This window comes from Ranitomeya imitator, chromosome 4 (assembly GCF_032444005.1).
Source record: "Ranitomeya imitator isolate aRanImi1 chromosome 4, aRanImi1.pri, whole genome shotgun sequence".
Classification (NCBI taxonomy): Eukaryota; Metazoa; Chordata; class Amphibia; order Anura; family Dendrobatidae; genus Ranitomeya; species Ranitomeya imitator.
The window spans coordinates 202,886,072-202,895,214 of NC_091285.1; positions in this window are offsets into that span (position 1 = coordinate 202,886,072).

Below are 9,143 nucleotides of genomic sequence, written 5' to 3' on the forward strand. Positions count from 1 at the left end.
CCAAACATGCGGGGCGGGGATTCGAGCTCCCGCTCGAACATTCACAAAATTCTCGCCGAGTTTCGAGCATCCCGAGCACACTGATGCTCGATCGAGTAGTGACGAGCATGCTCGCTCGTCACTAATACCAGTATTTTAGCTCAAAACTTTAAAAAAAAACTCAAAATGCAGTGTTAAAAAGTATTAGGCACTAGAGATGAGCGAATTTGCTCGGGTTCTCTCTGCAGCTTATTTGGCAAGCGCTATAGCTTGCCAATTAAGAGGGAACCCAAATATATTCGCTCAACCCTATTAGGCACAACAGAGTTTCCAAACATTTTATAGGTTGTAAAGAACTGAAAATAGCCACTTGTTGAATTTGCAACATTAGGAGGTCTCATTTACCGAAATCAAAAGCTTTTTCATACTAGATTGTGAGCCCCAATGGGGACAGCGATGATAATGTGTGCAAACTGTAAAGCGCTGCGTAATATGTTAGCGCTATATAAAAATAAAGATTATTTATTATTATTATTATACAAAAAACATGGTAACAAGCCAAGTTACATGTTAGCATAAGGCCCTTTCTTTGAAATCACCTTCACAATTCTTGCATTCTTTGAAGTTGTAAATTTGTGCATAGTTTCTGATTGAATTTTTTTGCAGAATGTCAGAATAGCTTCCCAGAGCTACTGTTTTAATGTGACCTGCTTCCCACCCTCGTTGATCTTTGGCTTGAGGATACTCTAAAGGTTCTCATGAGGGTTAAGCTCAGTATAGGATGTTGGCCACACCATGAGTTTATCTTTTATGCCCAATCAGCCAATGACCCAGATATATTCTTTGCAACCTGTGGTGATTCATTGTCATGAATAAAGATGATTTAACCATGGATGATACGGTTCTACTTTTTGTACCATGGAAGAAAGTGGTCAGTCAGAAACTCTATATACTTTGCCAAGGTCATTTTCACACCTAATGGGGCCTACCAGCTCTCTTTCCATTATTCCCACCCAAAACATGACCTTCCACAAACCATCCACTACTCCATCCATCTGGACTATCAAGAGATGCGCAGTACTCATCAGTAGACAAGATTGTTTTAAGATTAGTCTTCATGTATATCTGGGCCCACTGAAATTGTTTCTGCTTGTGCGCACTGTTTAGGGCTATATGAATAGTAGATTTATGCATAACTACATGTCTCTGGAGGATCCTATACCTTGAGGTTTGTGGTACCCCAGAGGCACCAGCAGCTTCAAATATCTGTTTGCTGCTTTAGAATGGTATTTTAGCTGCTGCTCGCTTAAAGGGAACCTGTCACCCCCCCAGGCGTTTGTAACTAAAAAAACCACTTTGTGCTGCACTAATGCTGCATTCTGACAAGGTGGCTCCTTTAGCTCTTGTTCCTGGCACTGCTGCAATGATCGCTTTTGAAATTTGTCCCTCATACCTTGAAATCGCCATGGGGGCAGGTCTTTTCCCCCTTATCCAGACGCCTCACAGCCATCACTCATGGTCTCTGTGCGCCGGGTGCTGCCTCCTCTTCCTTCATTATCGTCCCCAGCACCTGCGCTGTTATATTTTTTTCGGGCATGCGCGGTTGCGCTGCCCTTCGAACTTACAGCGCAGGGAAGAGCCACCTTGTCAGAATGCAGCATTAGTGGAACACAAGTTGGCTTTTTAGTTACAAACGCCTGGAGGGGGTGACAGGTTCCCTTTAATCTGATGAATTTGTCTGACAGAAACCTTCCTCATTACACCTTTATCTGCACAAACCCATCTGTGTTCTGTATCAGCTACAAATCTCTTCATAGTAGGATGATCACTCTTAAGTAAGTGTTAGTTAAATGCCTAATGTTTTCAAACCTTCTCCAAGGCATTGCACAATTTGATGCTTTTCGACAACAGAAAGATCTCTTTTCTTTCCCATATTGCTTGAAACCTATGGCCAGCATAATAACGTGGAACATCTTTCTTATGAGTTTAACTTTAATTGAGCTCACCTGGCAAACTAATTATAACAGGTGTTTGAGATTCACTTCAGTGACCCAAAGAACCCTGAGAGACACAATACCATCCATGAGTTTATTAGAGAAGCAAGCAATTAGGAGTTGAATAAGATAAACACTGCTCCAATTCATTATGTTAACATGATGTGTAATACTAATATTGTGCTTGGCTCCAACAACACATGCCTAAATACTATGCTTGCCATCTTTTGACTGCTATGGCCTCTTTCACACTTCCGTCTTTTGAGATCCGTCACAATCCGTCGATTTTTGAGAATGCAGGATCCTGCAAAAAAATTTGCAGGATCCTGCATTTTCCCATAGACTTGTATTAGTGACTGATGGCCATCCGTTTCAGCCGTCGTGCACTGGATCCGTCGTAAAATAGTGGTCCGTCGTGCAGAGAAAACGTTCATTGTAACGTTTTTTTGTGCACGTCGGAAAATCGGTCAGCGACGCATCCTGCACTGCTCGTCGTCGGCTACAATGGAAGCCTATGGACGCAGGATCCGTCGCTGACCGTGACACACAGGAATCCAGCGACGGATACAGTTTTTCCCTTCTGAGCATGCCCGGAAGGAATTTCAAGTCCGGGAAAAAGTCTCTCTCTTTCTCTCCCCCAAACATTTGAATTCCGGAAAATTTTCCCTTGAAAAATCCGAACGATGCATCTGTCCTTTCACAGGATTCGTTGCACGCATTTTTCACTATTTTCATGACGTCCGTCAATACGTCATTTCACTGCATGTCGACGGAAACCAAAAAACGCAAGTGTGAAAGTAGCCTATCATACAAGAAATATATCAGTGTAGTGCATGCACAGCAAATTTCAGGCAAAGCATGCCCCTTGTCCGACCATTGTTTTCACACCAGAGTTCCTACTTTCATGAATGAAGAAACCTGGAATTTCTGGTTTCTCAGGGGCTTTAGGCAGATTTGGTGAGGCATAAAAATAGAAAAAACGCAATAGCACTCACCAATCTAGCAGTTTAAACGTCCTTTATTGAAACATGCGGCAATAAATCTTCACGGCTCAAGGGAGGGAGTGAGAACAGGAGTGCGGCAGACGAGACGACGGCTGTTTCGCGCTGACAACAAGCGCTTCTACGGGTCCATGTCCGAGAAGAAGTGACGCCAGGATAAGTAGGTAGGTGACCACTAACTCCTCCCGCGCCACTGCCCAATCGGACAACCAAAAGTGCACAGTGTATATAAAAACAATTAAAAACAAATGCCAGAGCATCTTACTACCAATAACAATGAACAGCTAGACAGGAAAACAGTCCTAAATTATCGTAATCTATATACTATTGTATTGTACCAACCATTAATAGAAATATATAGTAATCGGCACTAAGACTTCCCTAGCCTACAGAAAAGGAAAAAGAAGCTACAAATACACAAATACCTTCAAAGAAGATGTATATAGGAGAATCCTTTCCAGATATTAGTGCACAGAATAAGATTGAACACAAAGGAGGAGAGTACAGATGGTACAAATATACTTGTGCCCTATAGGAATACAGACATGTCTATTCGCTCATTTAGGCCAGCTGGGCCAGTAGCTCGTGTCCGTATAATCCACTTAGTTTCTTGTCTTAACAATACGAGTATTTTGTGGAGGTCTCCGCCCTGTGCCGGTAGATTCAATTTTTCGATACCAACAAACGTTAACACCTCCGGGTTACCGCCATGTTCCTCCCTAATGTGATCAATCAATCTTGGAACACCCCTGCCTGTCCCGATTGATTTGAAATGTTCTCGGAACCGTACGTATAATCTGCGGATGGTCTTGCCAATGTAGAACCTCCTGCAGAGGCAGAAAACCGCATAGACCACGTATTCCGTTTTCCACGAAATAAAATGACGAACATGATGTGTAATGGGGCCAATGTTAACCACTGAACCCTGCATGTGAAACTGACAATACTGGCAGTGACCACATCGGTAGTTGCCTACGGGTACAGCTCGTTCTAACCACGTGGATCTATCTTTCACTACTCTATTCCATACCAACGAATCCCTGATACGTGTGCCTCGTCTATTAGACACCAAAGGTCCTCCCGTGGTCCTCCCTGCCAATTCCCTGTCTCTCTCCAATACATGCCAGTGCCTACGGATCGAAGCTCATCTCTCTATCTAACGGGCCGTACTGAAAGCAAAAAGTGAACCGTTGTCTGGAGGTATCAGGCTGCCCGTCCTTTCTACCCCGTGATGTTGCCTCAACCCGTTCCAAGGCAGACCTCAATAACTCTTCCGGATACCCTCTATCACGAAGCCTACCACAAAGCTCCTCAGACTGGCGTTCAAAACCCTCTTGCGTATTATTCACGCGCCGTGTCCTCAGAAGCTGACTATATGGTAATGACCTCTTAGTGTGATAAGGGTGAAAGCTGTTGAAGCTTATTTCAAAGAGTGCGAACAGACAGATGAAGTGCATATGCTGAGCACGAGATCTCTGGAGCATAAATTAACGAATCTCTCAGAGAGAGAGATTAGATTGTTCTGGACCAATAACTTGTTACAATCGTATGTGGACAATAACCGAGTCCCGAGAGGACTACGAGTATGGAAAGAGATTTCACATCATAACAATGATACGTTTTTTAAGGCCGAATGGGAAAATGAGAAAATTATGCTCAAATGCTCCTAGGACTTGCTAGAATTGGTTTTAAAGTCCAATATAAAGAATTATGAGCTATTAAAAACAGAGTTACTGAAAACGCAATCCGAGCTACAGAACAGATTGACAGATAGCCAATGGGCGGCTTTCAATAAGAAATTGGATTCCAGATTAATTCTTGTACAGGCGGAGACAAAACAAAGAAAGAGAGACAAGTTCCTACGGGACAAAAATGACTATGACTCTTGTAACATTTTTACTTGGAATAAATCGCAAAAAGACAATCGATCTGCTTATGCCCAAGGAGGGAAATCCAGACAAAGGAAATATAGTGCCAGGAAAAGAAGACGTTATCAGCAGAGCAGTAAAGACTATTTAACGACTGAGTCGACTCTAGTTTGAGTGAGGGTCCGACCATTAATGTAGGATCCTCAGAAGAATTACCTTCGGAAACTCCAAGTACCGCTCCGGTCCCTTTAGGAGGAAAACAAGGAGGGGCAAATGCAAACGCCGGTCCCGAGTGGCGGCGCAAGAGGAAGTTTGTCTCGTGCAGACAGGAGCGGTATTAAAAACTTCTCCTGAGGAGTCTGTGATTAATTTGACATGTCGTAATTTGAACTCTGCTCAACTTTCTGTCCTGTCTAAAGGTCTTAACTATTGCATACCTGATGGTTTTGATTTTGTTTCTTTTCAAATTGATTTATTTAAAGCCACAAGGAAAATGCATTTGTACAAATATTTTCTATCTAGTTCCACAGAGTCAAAAGAGTTGGAGGGTGAACATCCCTGTACTGTGGGACCGTTGGGTTTCATGGCTAATGCCCAGGAGGATACCCTTGCGGATTTACATGATGATGCCAGAAATTTACTCAGTCTTGCCAATGTGGAACCTGATGTGGTTATCCCTAGTAATAGCACCCCGTTCATGGGCGGTATCTCTTCCACGTATATGCCCCTGGTTTCCCCTGGCAACATGATCGATCTCTTTGAAACATTAGTCTTAAAAGACATGGAAGCTTTGTTATATAAAAAAGATACCCCCAATCTCACTTTTAGTGAGACTAAAGCGTTGAAGGAAATAGCCAGCTGGACTGACGTTATTATACGTCCCGCTGACAAAGGGGGAAAGACGGTCCTGTTGCCCAGGGAATCCTATTTGGCAGAAGCGGACCGACAATTGTCCGATACCTCAATTTACATTAAGTTAAGGAGCGATCCTACTCAGAGATTCAAAGGGGAGCTCTGTACCTTTCTTAGGAAGCCAGTGGAAAATGGGGTTATTTCACAAAGGAAGGCTGAAAGGTTGCTTCCTAATTTTCCAGTGAAACCTCACTGGTACTACCTTCCCAAGGTCCACAAATCTCTTATTGCTCCCCCTGGTAGACCTATTGTATCTGGGGTAGGGTCACTTACTGAGCCCCTATCCCAGTACATTGACTGGTTGCTACGTCCTTTGCTCTCTGATGTGCCGTCCTATATCAAGGACACTAATTCGTTTTTGGGTCATGTTCAGAGTTTTGTATGGCAGCCGGGGTTTTCTCCCTGGCATCTATCGATGTGGTGAGTCTGTACACCCATATCCCCCAAAGGTTGGGTGTGGATACTATTAAACGCATCTTAAAAACTACGGATAAGAGTCAGGAGTATATTGATTTTGTATGTGAAGGTTTGGACTTTATCCTAACCCACAACGCCTTCACTTTCCTTGACACCTGGTACAGACAGACCACCGGTACTGCCATGGGGACCCCGGCTGCATGTACTTTTGCTAATTTGTGCATGGCCGTATTTGAAAAGGATTATATATATTCCATCAGCAACGTGTTTTTAAAACACATTAAACTTTTTTTAAGGTATGTCGATGATTTGTTCTTGGTTTGGGACGGCACTGAAGTGGAGTTTGATTCTTTTCTCAGCTATCTTAATAGCTGCAACACTATGGGCATGTCTTTTACCCACAAATTTAAGAGTCTGAGCCTCTATTTTTTTTTTTTTTTTTTTTTTGGACGTATTGGTGGAGGTGGTAGATGGTGACATACATCCTTCTATATTTTGTAAACCCACTGCGGTGAATTCTATTCTACACTTCAACAGCTTTCACCCTTACCACACTAAGAGGTCATTACCATATAATCAGCTTCTGAGGACACGGCGCGTGAATAATACGCAAGAGGGTTTTGAACGCCAGTCTGAGGAGCTTTGTGGTAGGCTCCGTGATAGAGGGTATCCGGAAGAGTTATTGAGGTCTGCCTTGGAACGGGTTGAGGCAACATCACGGGGTATAAAGGATGGGCGGCCTGAGACATCCAGACAATGGTTCACTTTTTGCTTTCAGTACTGCCCGTTAGATAGAAAGATAAGAGCTTCGATCCGTAGGCACTGGCATGTATTGGAGAGAAACAGGGAATTGGCAGGGAGGACCACGGGAGGACCTTTGGTGTCTAATAGACGAGGCACACGTATCAAGGATTCGTTGGTATGGAATCGAGTAGTGAAAGATAGATCCACGTGGTTGGAACGAGCTGTACCCATAGGCAACTACCGATGTGGTCACTGCCAGTATTGTCAGTTTCACATGCAGGGTTCAGTGGTTAACATTGGCCCCATTACACATCATGTTCGTCATTTTATTTTGTGCATAACGGAATACGTGGTCTATGCAGTTTTCTGCCCCTGCAGGAGGTTCTATATTGGCAAGACCATCCACAGATTACACGTACGGTTCCGAGAACATTTCAAATCAATCGGGACAGGCAGGGGTGTTCTGAGATTGATTGATCACATTAGGGAGGAACATGGCGGTAACCCGGAGGTGTTAACGTTTGTTGGTATCGAAAAAGTGAATCTACCGGCACAGGGCGGAGACCTCCACAAAATATTGTTAAGACAAGAAACTAAGTGGATTATACGGACACGAGCTACTGGCCCAGCTGGCCTAAATGAGCGAATAGACATGTCTGTATTCCTATAGGGCACAAGTATATTTGTACCATCTGTACTCTCCTCCTTTGTGTTCATTCTTATTCTGTGCACTAATATCTGGAAAGGATTCTCCTATATACATCTTCTTTGAAGGTATTTGTGTATTTGTATCTTCTTTTTCCTTTTCTGTAGGCTAGGGAAGTCTTAGTGCCGATTACTATATATTTCTATTAATGGTTGGTACAATACAATAGTATATAGATTACGATAATTTAGGACTGTTTTCCTGTCTAGCTGTTCATTGTTATTGGTAGTAAGATGCTCTGGCATTTGTTTTTAATTGTTTTTATATACACTGTGCACTTTTGGTTGTCCGATTGGGCAGTGGCGCAGGAGGAGTTAGTGGTCACCTACCTACTTATCCTGGCGTCACTTCCTCTCGGACATGGACCCATAGAAGCGCTTGTTGTCAGCGCGAAACGGCCGTCGTCTCGTCTGCCGCACTCCTGTTCTCACTCCCTCCCTTGAGCCGTGAAGATTTATTGCCGCATGTTTCAATAAAGGACGTTTGAACTGCTAGATTGGTGAGTGCTATTGCGTTTTTTCTATTTTTATTTCTCATGTGGATACTTTGTTTCACGCAAGCACCTCCTTTCACCTTGTCGGACTACCAGTCGCTTTGGATTTTCCACGCTGAGAGTTCATCTCTGGATATTTAAGCTGTGCTGCTTGTTTGCTTTCTTCTTTTTTTGGAGATTTGGTGAGGCTGCCTCTTCCAGAAGTCAAGAAGGTCTTCTCTTATTCTAGGAGCCTTCCAAATACTTTGCAAGAGTTGGCATGTATGTGATATAGAAGGGTTAGTTTTTTTCCTCTCTGTTCTACATTTTGTTTAGTATTAATTAGCCTTATAGTCTTAAAGTTAAGGCTTTCATACTTCATTGCGTACTTTCTTATCTCATATGCAATGTTTTGCGCTTCTGCAAAAACTGTGTTATGGGTACATAATAAATAATGTCATCATGACCTGGGTAATGGGGGGCAGCAAGTGGAGATTCCTAATTGAACATTACATTATCTGTAAATGGTATAAGAAGTATTCACAGAAGAATAAATAGAATTATTTTGCTCACAAGTGTGCATTTTTTTTCTCCGAGCACTCGTTATTTGGAGGGCCTCATCAGTTAATTCGACATCACTGGTGATCCAGCAATCTGACTTTGGGTCAGAACAAAAACTGCTACAACATATGCTAAATATGGAGGTGTTCTTTTATAGAAGCTTTCTTCTTGCGGTAAATAGTGCACCTTGCTGAGGAGTTCCACTGTAGCTCTACAGTGCTGTTTCTTGTACATCTATACAGAAATATGTGAAGTACTCAGCTTCTGCAGAGATTTTTATTACTATGATTTTGTAATTTATAGAGTATTCTGATTTCCACAGTGAACCCCACCTAAGGTCACATACACATGACTATTTATTCCGTGTGAACTGTGGTGATAGAAGAGAACACTCATTAATACAGCATTCACTGAAGCATGCCACTATTTGTTTCTCATGGATACGTCCATTGCATCCCATAGATTGCTATGAGCACTGTTTTTAAGATC